General features: G+C 38.3%; 1 pseudogene; it reads left to right on the plus strand.

The window, feature by feature from the left end:
- The first annotated feature begins 4,803 nt into the window (after positions 1–4,803).
- On the plus strand, positions 4,804–6,419 carry LOC149207934 (protein ASPARTIC PROTEASE IN GUARD CELL 2 pseudogene; annotated as a pseudogene).
- Positions 6,420–16,164: the final 9,745 nt, after the last annotated feature.

The raw sequence follows: 16,164 nt of genomic DNA on the forward strand, positions 1-16,164 counted from the left end.
TTAGCATTACTCGTAGCTCTTGAAGGGATACATTGTTTGACTTCCTTCCTCATTTCCTTTGTGTTTGATTTGGTACTAAGAGGGTTTGGGACTCCATGATCTTGACCCCCATCTCTCTAATTTCCCCATGTGATTGTTTCTACCCACGAAGCTTTGCATCCTCCCGCATTAGGTAGAGGTATTGAATTTGATCCATCTATTCTACTAGGATTGCCTCCAAACCCCTTTTTCTCCATTGTTCTACCATATTATGTAATTCAATCCCTTCCCTTTCCACTATATCCTGAAGATCTGAGTCCTTTGTGCATGCCTCGCTTGGAGCCATTTCTGAATCTCCTTCGAAGTCTTTCCCCAGATTTGGTATTTCCATGCTTTTAACAGAGTCTTCAGGGACCTCCATCATTTAGTTTTCCTCGTCCTCTTCCTTATTTATGGCTTTATCTTCTTTGGTCTGGTTATCCTCAGGTTCCTGCTCTGAAAGAACCCCATAACTATTTTTTGATGCTGCTCTCCCTCCTTGATTTTGTTGTTGTTGTCTCATGTTGGCACATACTCTTGGATTTGGCCTTACAAAACCTTCAACATCTTTTTTTTCATGTTCCTTACTTTGATCCTTGGATTTGTTTAAAGGGAAATCACTGCTCAAATGTCCATACTCATGGCATCACCTGCACCTAAAGGGAATATGCTTATAATCAATAGGCTACATCCATTTTTCATCACAAAATTCCAATTTGATCACTTCTGGTAATGCTGTAGATACATCCATCTCCACACAAATTTTTGCATATGAGGTATATCTGCCCTGCAAGGTCGCATATGAGATCTTTACGAACTTCCCCAAGGTGTCACCTATGAGCTTCAAGGTCGATGGTAACCAATAATCCGGGGGTAAGAATACATCTTGACCCATACTGAAACATTAGGGAATGTCTCTTTTTCTGGAGTAAATTTCTCCTTCCATGGTCACATGTATAATCTCGCAGAGGCAAAGAAATATGGTCCTCCATCAAACACCTAGTCTTTGTCCTCCAGATTAGCGAAGACCACTGTAGAAAAACCTTTTGACCCTAAGTGCAACTCAATCTCACCATGTGGCTTCCAATGATGCTTCATCCAGTCACATAAAGCTTTCTCTATGGGCCATAAACCCATGAACTTGCATATGATTGCATATGTGCGCATGTGATTCGTGAAAGCCAGGGTTTGGGGATCTGTGATTAATGTTGTTGGGATTATTGTTATTTTGGGCTTGCATGGGCCATTCCCATTAGCCCCCTTTGGCTTTTGTTGTTGATTTGATTGGTCTCTTGTTGTACCTCGGTCCTCATCTCTTCTTTGACCATTCAAACCTTGACTACCTATCTCACCTACTCCCCGACATGTGTCTGTTGATCCCTCTACCAAAATTTTAAATCTTGCCTTGAATCCTTTACCTTAGGCCACTACAACATTTCTGTAAGAGGGAGTCCCGCCCCCTCCCCTCTGAAAAGCATTCGAACCAAAACTCGTCTACAAATATTCTAAAAACCCTAACTAACTTCTAAAAACCCTAACTAGCCTTGTGCTCTCTCTGAATAAAGATATATATTATATTATTAAATATGTAAAAAGTTAAATGAAATAAATATTTTATAAATTATAAATATTTATTTATTTTAAATTTGTTTAAGTTAACATAATATTTTGTTATATTTCGGTACTATTCATTATTTTTCCAAACTTATAATATTAGAGAAATAGTTTTGATTTTTTAAATTAAAATTTATGAATTTTTATAAAATTTTTATTTCTATTTCATATAAATATAAGATTTAATATTTTAAATATTAGTAATTATATTTATTATTTTAAACAAATTTTAAAATATCTAGAGCCATCACTTTTAAATATATATAGTTCGTTTATCTTAAAAACATCATAATTTTTATTTTTATATAATCTAAATATTTAATTATAATTTTAAATTTTATAGAAACGTTATTGTTATTTTTGAAGAGAATTAAGCCATAAAAGTTATATTTAATTTGAAATAATAAATTATAAAATAATTTTAAATTTATTTATTTTTATTTTAAATGTAATCACAAAACCTACCATCCTAAACATCACACTTCTAAAAAATAACTCTCATAAACCATGTATTGAAGAAGGATTTTCCTATCCTATTACTACTATTATTTTTGGAAAAATAAACTTTTCAAATTACCATAAATAATGACATTATAATTTTATTTTAAATGGAAATTGAAATTAATACTTAAATATTTCTAAGATAACATTTATATGATGATATTATTTTTATAAAGAATTGAAAGATAATTTTTTTTAATAAAATTAAATAATTTTAAATTAATTTATTTAATATTAATAATATATTTTCTATTCTTATAAAATTATTAGAACCATTCAAATTACTTATTAAATTTTTCAATAATTTTATTATTTATAAAATATAAATTCTTACTATTTTAAATATTATTCCAATGAACCCAAAAACCCATCCTTATTAAACATTAATTTACCATTAATGCCTCTTTGCGATAATTTATTACATTTCTTTTATGAAGAATCTTTTCCTTACCATAATTTATTGCAATTCCTCTATAAGTATCTTTCCCTGAATTATGAAAAACAACTTATCCTATTATATTACAGTTCCTTTTATCAACAATCTTTTTCCTGAATTACGAAGGACAAATGAAATCTTCATTTTTATCCTTGAAATCTGATATGTATAAAAATGGGAACGTTAATATTTTGACATGTTTGATTCATGATTTTTATTTATACTTTTTAAACATTTTTATTAGTGTCTTTAAACTTCTTATTACCATTATGGAGTATTTAATTATTAATCAATTTTATTTTAAAAACAAATCAAACAACTAATCATTATAAAATTTCAAATTTTATAATATTATAATTCCTTAACTTTATTAAATGCTTTTTTATTTTTATTTATTTATTAATAATTTGATGTAATAAGATAGCCTTGTATTTTAAGTCAGTCTGAAACTAATATATAAAATGCCAAGCTTTTCATGTATGGTCAGTTTCAGTTTCAATTTTATTAATTTAAAATGGTCAGTTTCAGTTTCAATTTTATCAATTTAAAATATATAGATTAGTGATTTGTTTTATATTAGTACGTAATGCTTTTTTATTTTTATTTATATATTAATAATTTGATGTAATAAGATAGCCTTGTATTAAGTCAGTCTGAAACTAATATATAAAATGCCAAGCTTTTCATGTATGGTCAATTTCAGTTTCAATTTTATTAATTTAAAATGGTCAGTTTCAGTTTCAATTTTATCAATTTAAAATACATAGATTACTGATTTTTTTTATATTAGTATGTATTGGTAATTTTGAAGGGTGTAGTTTAGTTTATATATTAAATGGTATTTTTTATATTTTTTTGGTTAATTTTAATTAAAATTTAATACAGATTTTTTAAAGTTTGAATTTAAATTGTTTAATCTGCATAATTTAAGGAGTTTTAGGGTTTTTCAGATTTATGTATCTAAAATCTAAAAATGTATTTTAAACAACAACAAAAACTTGAAATTGTATTGCCGTATTTTAGTGAATTTAGTGAAAAAGGATATTTCATCTATAAGTTAGACTAGGCCATTATAAAGTATATTTCATTCTAGTGCTGAATCTATTTATGCATTCAAAAATATATTTTAAATGAGTTGTCTTTAGTGCGATTTTTTGGACTTTCTGGTGGAAAAAATTGAGGTTAAATCTTGATTTGGATTATTTAAACTGGTTTTTTAACAGTAAATATTGATTCAACATCCTGAAAAGCCCCTAGGCACCTCGATTGTGCAGGCTTACCCATCAAACTTGTAATTTCAATAAATTCCTGCCAAATTTTAGAAAAATTAGATTGGAAAACCCATCAGAAAAACTTCCAAAAATCACACTAAAAACAACTCATACAAAAATTCTTGAAATTATAATGTCAAATTTTAATAAATTCCGGTGAAAATTTAATCCATAAATTAAAGTACCCTAATATAAATTATTCTAGTGCAAATGCATTGCATTGCAACTCATCGAGAATTTAGAATTAATGGCACATTATAAATTATTCTCGTGCAAATGCATGGCAACTCATCGAGAATTTAGAATTAAGGGCACCTCATTGTAAATGTCAGTGAATTAACCAGACGAGGGAAGCCACTTTTTGTGGTTGACGTTTATGGTGAGAAAAATGTATACCTCATCAAAAATTTTCTTTGCCACTTATTTCACTTTTCCCAACCACTACTAATACGAGACAGAAATATTTGTCTCGACTGCACAAGTGATTACCGCCTTTACCGACTAAAATTATATTATTGAACGAAGCACCACTGGGAAACACAGTTGAGCATATTTCATAGACGACCTTTGATTTGAGCAATCACTTATTATTTATTTTTCCCGATTAGTTCAGTGGTTAAAACGTATTTTTCTTCCTGTGTTAGGTGAATGTATTAGATAGAAAAATGGGGTGGCAATGACATAGACTGATAATGATAATTTGCAAAAGAAACGACAAAAAGAATGGCTGGGTTAGGAAAGTGGAAGGTAAGGCGAGGAACTCAAGAGCTGACAATGATAAATGCAACCATTTCAGGTCGTGGGGTGGAAAGGACTGCTGAGTGAAATGCAGAAAGGGTATCTCGGGTCACTCGATGAACGCATTAAATAGATGCACATGCTTCTTACTTTATTCACCTGTCACAGATCTGACAGACTCCCCGAAGCTTCCATTGGCTTGCGCTCCATTTATTTCGACTCTAATATTATTGTCTGAACCAACGACGGGGAGATGAAGTTGCCTCGACTCACAGTCCCTCTAGTCCCGTATTTGTTCCTGTCGTGTATTAAGTGCCTTTTTTTCCTCCAATCTGCGCACTCGACTCTGATTTCTGCCGCAGAGCTACCGGAGTATCATTCTCTGGATGTGGCGGCTTGGCTAACTGAGATCGAGACGGCGGCCGCGCCAGCGCCAGGCGGGGTTGAATATGGAAAAAGAGAGACGAAGTCGAGACGGACAGCCTGGAGTGTGCAAGTGGTGCACAGGGATAGTATTTCTGTCCAGCACGCCGCCAACGCTACAGCGTCCTACGAGCGCCGGATGGAGGAAAAGCTGAGGCGGGATGCCAGACGGGTCCGTGGGCTTGAGCAGCAGATAGACAGGAAACTCAGGTTGAACAAGGAGCCGGCGGGCAGCTACGAAAACTTGGCGGAATTCGCCGCCGAGTTCGGGGGCGAGGTCGTGTCGGGAATGGCGCAAGGGAGCGGCGAGTACTTTACGCGTATAGGTGTTGGGACGCCGACGAGGGAGCAATACATGGTGCTCGACACGGGCAGCGACGTGGTCTGGATTCAGTGCGAGCCATGCATTGAATGCTACTCGCAGGTGGACCCCATCTTCAATCCCTCTTTCTCTGGTTCCTTCTCCACTGTCAGCTGCGACTCCGCCGTCTGCAGTCAGCTCGGAGCTAGCTGCGACAGCGGCGGCTGCTTATACAAGGTCTCCTACGGCGACGGCTCCTACACCATCGGGAGCTTCGCCACCGAGATGTTGACATTCGGCGCCACGTCTGTCCGTAATGTCGCCATCGGCTGCGGCCACGACAACGTCGGTCTCTTCATCGGGGCCGCCGGGTTGCTCGGCCTCGGAGCCGGGCCGCTCTCCTTCCCCTCGCAGCTCGGCACGCAGACGGGCCGCGCCTTCTCCTACTGCCTTGTCGACCGTCAATCAGAATCCTCCGGCACTCTCGACTTCGGCCCCGAATCCGTCTTGGTTGGCTCTATTTTGACACCACTGCAGACGAATCCCTTTCTCCCCACCTTCTACTATGTCTCCCTCATCGCCCTCAGCGTCGGCGGCGCGCTCCTCGACTCCGTACCACCCGACGTCTTCCGCATCGACGAAACATCGGGCCGCGGAGGGTTCATCATCGACTCCGGCACCGCCGTCACGCGTCTCCCGAGAGCCGCCTACGATGCCTTGAGAGACGCTTTCGTTGCGGGCACCCGACAACTTCCGAGAGCCGAGGGCTTCTCCATCTTCGACACCTGCTACGACCTGTCAGGCCGGGCATACGTGATGGTTCCAACCGTGGGGTTCCATTTTTCCAACGGAGCGAGCTTGATTCTCCCGGCTAAAAATTATATGGTACCTGTGGATATCAGGGGAACGTTTTGCTTTGCCTTCGCACCGGCTACCTCCGATCTATCCATTATGGGGAATATTCAGCAGCAGGGCATTCGTGTCTCCTTCGATTCCGCCAATTCTTTCGTTGGTTTTGCTCTCCGCCAGTGTTGATTATGACTCACTAACGCCCGCTTAGCTTGCAACATTATATTAATATTAAGCGTCTTATTAAATAAGATTTCATAATCAAGAATAGCGTGCATAATTGTACCTTCGCAATTAATTTAGATTTGTCGAGTAAGCAATTATCGTAAAACGATGTTACAGTCCAAATACAGTCTGTATGTTTGCATGTTCGTTAGGGCAGTAATGTGATTATTAGCTTAGGAGCCTTCTACGCAGCGGAAGAATTGTTTTGTTCAAAGTGGTCGGAACCCCAGTAAAAGAATTTCAATAAAAATTTTCAAATTATATTTTTTTTAAGGTGGAAATAGATTCAGGATCGATTTAATAACATTAAAAATATTGAGAGAAATTTAAATTTACAAAAATCCCTACCAAATTTTATGAAAATATTACCAAAAAATTTCCATAATTTTCCGCACTAAAAACAGTCTGGTTATACTACGGCATTAGCTTACAATCGATTTTATGGTGTCAGTCTGTTTCAAAAAGTTGGAGCTCTTTTCTTATTGGGAAGATCTGGAAGATCTGTTTCAGAACACTGAAGTTTGTTGTCTGGTAAGGAAGGCGAACACCCACGGCAACGTAAAGATGATGTCATCAAATGTTACTCTTCAAACAGTCAATGCATGTCTGTCTAAATGAGTTCTTTCCGGCGTGGCAAAGCATAATATATAAACGTGAAAAAATATATGAAAAAATAAAAAATAATATAAACGTGAGATGCCATGTGATTAGATTATTAAATAATAAGCAGCGATGGCATGGAAAACAACGTCCGGACTGTGATCTGGTATCTCTTTTAATATGCAACTAAATATTTTCTACGAGCATCGATTCAAACGCCTTCTCGTTAATACATACAAAATATACGTCAAACATCAATTAGGATAATTCTAAATGGTATTTATAGATTTTAAAATCGTTTTAATAATTAAATCAGCATAGATTTATGTTTACCCATTGTGTTTGTGAATTCGTGACTATGCTGTACAAAATTCAGCTATTCCCTGCAAAGTGGTTGCTAGTTGCAAGAGAATCACAATTAGTCTAGTTAGTTAGTGCAAGTGCAAAATGTAAACAAAATGAAATAAGTGAACAATTAAGTAAAATATAAACATTGTTATCCCACAAATAAAAATAATAAAATTTTTATCAATCAGTTAAACAAAATTCTCTAAACCTTTAGTTAAATTACTTTAGGGAGCTTTTGGTGAGCACCTAATGCTCTTTTGAATGGGTGTCCTTCTATCCAACCTTTTTGTAAGGTCTCTCTCCTCTCACAAAAGTAATAAGAAATTCTGAAATGATGTTCTCTAAGTAAAGGGATGTTGGATGCTTTGGGCAATTTCTGCAACATAACCTTACCCTCAACTTCTTCTCTACTTTAGTCCTAATATGCTTGGTATTTAAAGGCCCAACTCAACTCAATTCTTTGGCTCCTCCCATATTATTAATGTGGTTGGTGAGTGGACGACAGGTTTCACCCAATCATGCATGGATTTCTTTAACAATGGGCGACTGAGTCTAAGCAAAAAAATATCACTAGTGTGACGTGTCAAATGGGCTATTGAGTTGGCACTTTGATGGATCCATGTGACTATCAAAGGTAAACCCACAAGGATCCATGCAAAACAATTTTGGAGCCTTTGCATGGTTTAACTTTTTAAATGAATCTTCAGAGACTTTGGATTTTTGGTTTTTTCATAATGTTCTTTGACCAAAATAGTACACATGTACATGTTGTTTCTTATCATTGAGTGTAGGATAACGCATACAATTGAGTGTACAATTTTTCCACAATAACAATTTCTCCCTAATGTATGAGGATGATCCGAACTTAAACGGGAACGCAACAAATTACAGATATAACCATAAATACAGAGATGCAGTAAAAATAACACTTCATTTCATTAATATCAAACATTGAAATATGCTTACAAACAGAATGGAAATAAGACTAGCTTGGACGATGGTAGCTTATCTTTGAGAAGAGATGTGGCAGCTACATGCCTCTAAACTATGTTACAATGAGGCTGCGAAGCCTATTTATTATTGAGAAACAATGGAAAACCCTAAACATCCAAAAACCTAACCCTAGGAGATGAAACGCCAAAACTATGGGCCCCATTTGGTTAAATTGGCATACGATCTTCGTTTGACGCGCACAATACCTCGTTAGAAAGATCTATCTCAGGACTACACTTCTGAGCTGGTTTTCCCAAAAAATGTCATTTAGGGCCTCAAACAACTCTGAAAGTCCAGGACCCGAAAAACAGCCAAAAATAGTAAACTGTGCTACGATTAAGGAAACTGAAAAACTGAAAGAGATAGTGGGGGTGGGGGGTGTCTAAGTGGAATAGGCAGGTGGCCACCAATATCCACCTGGATTAGTCCTCCCCCCTTAGGAAGCAATGGTCCCCATTGCGTTGAGTACCTCCATGAGATGGGGAAACTTCTGCTAACCTTGCTCCCTGGTGAGCCACTTGCCTTGGTGCAGGAGTTGACCAACTTTGACAACCCAATATAGTTGGATCTTCTGCTGGCGAGTGTTCTTGACTTGTGTGTCCATAATCCGATCATTTGTGGCCATCTAGAGGTCTCGTGGCCACAAGAGCTGAGAACAGTAGTTAGTGCTGCAACTGGGGGTCAGCGGAGACAATCTGCAACATTCTTGGTGCTTCCCTTTTCGTATTTAATATTCAAGTGGAATTGTTGCAGATATGTAGACCACTTCTGATGGTGATTGTTTTGCAACTTACCTTGTGTCTGTATAAATTGAAGAGATCGATGATCGGTGTGGATGACCGTCTCCTTCCCCATAATGCAATGCTTCCATTGTCGGAAATCCTGCGCAATGGAATACATATCTTTATCATAGGTGGGGTACTTCCGAATTGTATCAAAAAGTGTCTCAGTTTCAAATGGCTGCTGCAAGTCTGTCAGTGTGAGTACCAGTGCAGACCAGATTCAGTGCTTCAACTCAATGAACACCTTCTGTTGGGACTCGAACCATGAAAACTTTGTTTTTCCCCACCCTTAGTAATCTGACTCAATGGCCAAGTGATATGAGAGAATCCCAACACAAACCTCTGATAAAAATTTGCAAGGCCCAAAAAGCTGCAAAGCTTCGTTAGAGTGGTCGAGGCTGGCCAATCCCGAATGACTTGGATCTTAGTTGGATCCACATGCACGCCACACTCATCTATGATGTAACCCAAATATTGGACCTGCCTCATGCCATAGGTGCATTTGTCCAAGTTGGCACATAGTTTGTGTTGTCGAAAGGTTTGAAGGACTTGCCGAATGTGTTGCAAGTGTTCTTCCCAACTCTTACTGAAGATGAGGATGTCGTCCAGATAAATAACCATGAATGAGTTGGTGAAGGGTTGCAAGATGTCATCCATTAGCCTCATAAAAGTAGCAGGGGCATTTTTCAACCTGAAGGGCATAACCAACCATTCAAAAAGGCCTTCCTTGGATTTGAAGTCGGTCTTCCATACATAAGTGGGCTCTATGGAACCTGGTGATAGACAAACTTCAGATCGATCTTGCTGAAATAATTGGCCTCCTTGAGTTGGTCCAAAAGGTCATCAATTCGTGGGATTGGATACCTGTTCCTACCAATGATTTTGTTTAATGCCCGATAATCAATGCAGAACCTCTAGGTTCCATCCTTCTTCTGTACAAGTATAATTGGGCTCCCACAAGGTGAGAAACTTGGTTGGATGTGGAATTTTTGCAGCAACTCTTGGATTTGTCGCTGATCTCTTCATTTTCCCGAATGGAGTGACAATATATTGACCCGTTTGGTAGAGGTGCTACGGGAGTCAGATCGATCGAATGCTTGACCTGACAGTGCAAGGGTACCCGTGTGGGTGAGGAGAAGATGTTCTTGTATTCTTCCACAACCATATCCATCTGCTTCTGCTACGTGCAGGAACCCTTCTCGGGGACCATGGATGTGGCTACGATCTTCTCCTTACTTTGAGAACGAATCAGAAAGAAAATAAATTTCCCAATATGGGAAATGATCTTAATGCATTGCTTAGCAGAGATCAAAGAGATGGCGGTAGGTGGGGCTACCTCCGTTATCCTGTATAAATTACTACCCAAAGAAATAATAACATAGCGAGGTCTATACTCATATACAACATGCCACTTCCACAAGTATGGTTGTCCTAATAATACATCACAAACTTCAAGAGGAGCAACATCACACAGTACCTCATCCGTAAAGGGCTTGATGTTGTAGGGAAGGCAACACTGCTGGATGACGTGGAGATCTCATCCTTGGTGAAGCCACCCGATGATGTACGTCTGTGGATGTGTTGTAGTCGATAGGCCCAGCCGCTTCATGATCTCTATTGAAATCACGGGGGTTTCACTCAATGAACCTCTAACATAGTGCGTGCGTTCGTGGCATACTAAAGAATTATCACCCTTAATTAGACTACATATTTGAAAATACCTCTAAAAATCACAATATTTAACCCCCTACCAATATGAACCCAATATACCCTGCCAATTTAAAAAACCCTACTTTCACTAGATATTGTAGGTATCTATTTTTTCATTAACATTTTTTATACCCCTTTATATTTTCTCATTAATTTTGAGCTTGATTTTTTATACCTGTCAATATAAAAACCCTTTACCCCCTATTATATGCTCAATATATTATGCCATTTCTTCCTCAATATATATCCCCCAATATGAATGCACGTGATATGGTATTGCTCCCCCAGTGAAGCCCCTGTGATTGAAATAAGGTTCTTTTGGCTCCCAATACCAATAATGAACTGTAGCAGAGAACCCTTCACACACATTTGTGAGTGGAATATGCGTTCCACCTCCTCTGGATCTTCAGGCTCAATCTTCTGGATCTTGGTGGTGGCCACAGTTGCACTAGGCTTTGCATCAATGATCTGCTTCCCTTTGTCATTCCCCTTGTTAAGTTCTAACTCAGAGTCGTTACATGCGTCTGACTCTGAAGCCTTTGGCTCAGCCACTAGTGACTGCTTGGCTTGAGACTCAATTGTGTTTTGAGGGGAGCTCTTATGGAACTAACACCACTTTCCCATGTCCTTCTTTATATTTTTGGTGTTGTTCTTTGCTTGTGGATTCAGTGGGTTACCTTGGCTCGCCCCACCTTAGCTTTTCCCTTTCCTTTGTGGCTTGGAGGCACATTTCCCTTGCTTTAGATTTGTAGATCCAAAGTCTCACTTTCTCTGTTTAAACTTCTGCTCAATCTTGAAAGTGTATCGGTACACCATGCCAAGAGAGGAGATTTCCAAGAACTCCATCTCATCTTGGATGTACCTGTGTAGGTAGCCACAGTACTTGAGTACCAAATGTTTCTCAGAATCCTTGATACCCAACTTCGTGCGAAGTGCATGAAAAACATTGGTAAACTCCAACACGTCTTGTTCCCTTCCCTACCGCAACATGGTCCACTTCATGTATTTATCCTCATAGCTCCTGATAGGGTAGTACTGCTCCTTGATGACATCCCGGAACGAATTCCAAGTGAGTGCGTCCAAAAATAATGAGGGTGTACTTTCATCCTTCTTCTTATAGTAGGTTTCCCACCAGTCCTTGACATGGGGGGCGACTTTGAGAAGTGAAAAAGTAATCTTTTCCTGGCTGGAAAAATCATGAAAAAAAAATATCCTTCTAACATATCTAACCGTTTATCTACGGCATCTACATCTATCTGACCGTCAAATATGGGGATGTCAAATTTAACTTGTACCTTAAAGAGTGTGGTGCATCCAGAGTAGCTGCTGGAAGGAGACATGTCACCCTTGGGTAGCCACTAAAGGATATGGGAAAGGTTATCCATCATCGCATTCCTTTGTCGCTCGGGGGCTTCTTTGAGCAAGATTTTAAAAGTATATCTTGCCCCCTCATCTTTATTCTCTTTCTCCATGAGAGGCCACCAGGTTTTGGGACGACGGTCTTGCAAAGGTTCTACCAGTTCGAGCCCTAACTCCTTATATCCCGACCTCGTTGGGGACATGCAAAGAAAAACAGAGAAAGAGTAGACTGCTCTGATACCACTGATCTGGAATTAAACATGAATGCAAAAAATTGCAGATATAACCATAAATATAGAAATGCAACAGAAATAACACTTCATTTCATTAATATCAAATACTGAAATATGCTTACAAACAGAATTGAAATAAGACTAGCTTGGGCGATGGTAGCTTATCTTTGAGAAGAGATGTGGTGGCTATGCCTCTGAACTATTTTACAATGAGGCTCGGAGGCCTATTTATTATTGAGAAACAATGGAAAACCATAATCATCCAAAAACCTAACCATACAAGATGAAGCACCAAAACTATGGGCCCTGTTTGGGTAAATTAGTACATCAAATTCGCGGGCTCGTAACTTTGGCATATGATCTCCATTTGATGTGAAAAATACCTCGTTAGAAATATCTATTCGAGGAATAAAAATTCTGAGTGGCCAACATTGATAAATATCCCTTGTTGGCCCCAGTTTTCCTTTTCCCAAAAAAAGTTGTTTAGGGCCTCAAAAATGTTCCGGAAGTTTAGGACCCAGAAAACTACCAAAAGTATTAAATTGTGCTACGATTAAGGAAACTAAAAAACTAAAAGAGATGATGGTGGGGGTGTAAGTGGAATAGGCGAGTGGCCACCAATATCCACCTGGATCAAAGGAACAGAAATACAACATGTTTCTTGCACCTAACAATGAGTCTTATTGACTATTGGAGAGAGAGTGTATGTATTATGTGGAGAGAATTAAGGGGATCCTTCAGAAGAGGCAATATAGTACAATGTTGCTAGAAGATGATATATACAAAAGAATGTTTGTATAGGGCCAACATTTCCCATGCTTACGATAATGCCTTTGACTTAACATGTTTTAGATACATAGGATAAATCTTGTCAAAAATGCTAGATTACTTGATTTGTTGTGCACTGAATTAGATGACTGCATTTCCCTTGAGGGCGTCTCATTCAAGAGGCTTGATGTGAATATTCCTAGGAATGAGATAAAGGGAACTACTAAAGAGAGTTTTTGTTTTGATACATGGGTATTCGACTGGATGAAAGACTTGCAATTGTCACAAAGTGAGATTATCCTCTGATATGAAAAATGAGTTGTGGTCTAACATCAAAGGGGTTGATGGAACCAATAGGAAAAGATCTTCCCCGTTGTTCCACCAAGGGTTAACATATAATGAGAGGAAGACTAAGGTATTTCTTTGATCCTAGAAAATTGTAGTTGATGTCGAATGGAGGGAAGATGTGACCATCTAAAAGAGTGACAAAGAAATATCAATTGAGGTTAATGGAATGTATGAAGACTATGAACTTCCCAAGGTTGTAGCTTTTAGTGTAAAATGAATTGGAAAAATATGATGTTTTGGTATGAAGTGGCATTGGGACACATCATAGGATCGGTATTCAATCAATGGAATATTTAGAATGAGCTCCAACCAAGAGCGACTAGGGACAACTTCCGAGTAGTGGACATGAAAATATGGATGAGAATCCTACTTCCATAAAAAACCTTTGTATATTTGCCAAAAGAATTAGAAATTGGTTGGGGATGTACAAACACAAAGACAAGTGCCCAAGTGTGCGGTAACCTATGCAATGATACAGGAGGTGGACTGTAGAGGGTGGGGGGCCCTTTGGTTGGTTTCATTGTGGGGTAAGTGAAATGGAGGAGAATGTTAAAATTGTCTATTATTATATGGAGGTGTAGAGGGATAAATGCAGAATGCAGTAGTGCATTCATAATAATCAAACAAGTGGATTCCTGGGAGAGGGTAGGAAGGCATAATATGAGAAGGAGTATGAGGTCATCTTACATATCATGTGAGTGGAAGAAACTCGGGAAACAAAAATATTATCATGGACGTTATTAATGTAATGTGGGAACTACTTAATGGGGCAATCGATGGAAGGAAAGACTCTATTGACTCATGCAAGAATTTACCATATGTGCATAGAGGGTGATGATAAGCGTGGTCAACCATGAAGGTGCTCTATGACTAACTCGGAGGAAGTGATATGAGGACATGCATTATTTTAAGGAGGAACCTATCATGTTAGTGATAACTTATACCTTGAAAGATGATTTTCCAGTATGGGGATGAGGTTCCATGATGAAATGAAAAGTAACCTACAAACTTGAAACCAAGACCTTTCATGAAAGCATCACTAAAATATGATTGATAAAATGTAAAAGATATATGTAATAGGAAAAAAATAAGGTGTACCTAAAGGGTACCTCGAGTATCCATTTTTTGATAGGTTGAAGTGAAGGTACCATTGTGAAGTATGATCTGTCATGATCCTAAAGGCTTGAACAATTTTAAAAATAAAACTCATGGGCACTCGTACGAGTTCCCAAAAGATTAGGAATGGGGGATAGGTTCAACTTGCAGAGTGGTAGTCGAATGGGCCTTCTAGACTACAACAGTGACCACGACTAGAGGTGATAGACTTTGCCCCCCTATAGAGAGATATGTTCATGAACAGTGTAACACCCTCCTCCCACATTTAGCCAAGCTAATCGTCCAATCGGGGTAGACATGTGAAAAAGAGTTACTATGATATGATTCAACTCCCCATGTATAGCTAAGGAAGTGGAATCGACTAGACAAGACTAATGTGACTTTCCTAGGCTACAAAACCTTCTGGAGACAACCAACCCGTCCAAGTGCCCAACCCCTGATACAACTTGATGTTTTTTTGTACTAGAACCCCATTCGCTCCCATGGAAATCCCTCCATGCGATTGAGACCCTCCAGTCACTCCCATAGCAAGGAATCCATGCGAAAGTGGCCTTTTACAGGGAATTATCTCCCATCGACCCTTAATTTTGAGCCACCTTTTAAGGGCTAGGACTCAAGCATTTGCCCAAAACTTCATGAAACTTCCAGAATTTATAATAAACAATGAAATAAGGCTACTAATTAAAAAAATTAAACAAGGACTTGACCTGACCCCTACCGTCCATGGCAGACATTTCATCAAACATATCATAAACATGTAATCTACAAGTCATAATAACAAATTTGAACATATGGATCTCATAATTATTTGAGAATTGTCAAGGAGGACTGATGTCTCTTCACAATAGCTAAATAGTTATCTATTAGGTCATTCATTCATTAATATTTCATCTACTAACCAAAACATGATGAGAGCCATTCATCAAGATTGTCATAAAAGATGCTTATAAACAGCGAATAACCAGAGATATATCAATGATGAAACAACCATTAAATCCACATATTGACAAGAACATTTACTCATGAAATACGAAAGGAAAATGAGCTCTTATTAACATATGCAAATCCAACCAATTCATGGACTTCCATGTACCACCCAACAATAGATTGAGTTGAAAAAAAGCTCTCTTTTAGCCAATCACCCCCATGCCATATTCCAAGCATGAATGTGTGATCTCATGGAATAAATCAAGAACACCAAACCAAGGATACCAGAGGCCAAACCACCTCAACCATCAACCAATGATTCTACCTCACGGTCGGACATCATTAACCATCACCATATCGATCTCTACCAAATTTTTCCAAGGCTTACAAGCCTAGTAACTCAACCCAAGCATGTGTCCAACCAGGGCTTCCGGGACTAGTAACTCAACCCACCAAGGGCTCCAGGGAATTTGTCTAACTAGGGCTTCCAGGACTAGTAACTCAACCCAACAAGGGCTCTAGAGCATTTGTCTAACCAAGGCTTCCAGGACAGGTAACTCAACCCAAGTTATTACAGGGCTTCCATAGTGTTTGTCCAACCAAG

The sequence above is a fragment of the Pinus tabuliformis genome, chromosome 1_2, assembly GCF_031772625.1.
Source record: "Pinus tabuliformis cultivar Carrire ecotype Pingquan chromosome 1_2, CPIR1, whole genome shotgun sequence".
NCBI lineage: Eukaryota > Viridiplantae > Streptophyta > Pinopsida > Pinales > Pinaceae > Pinus > Pinus tabuliformis.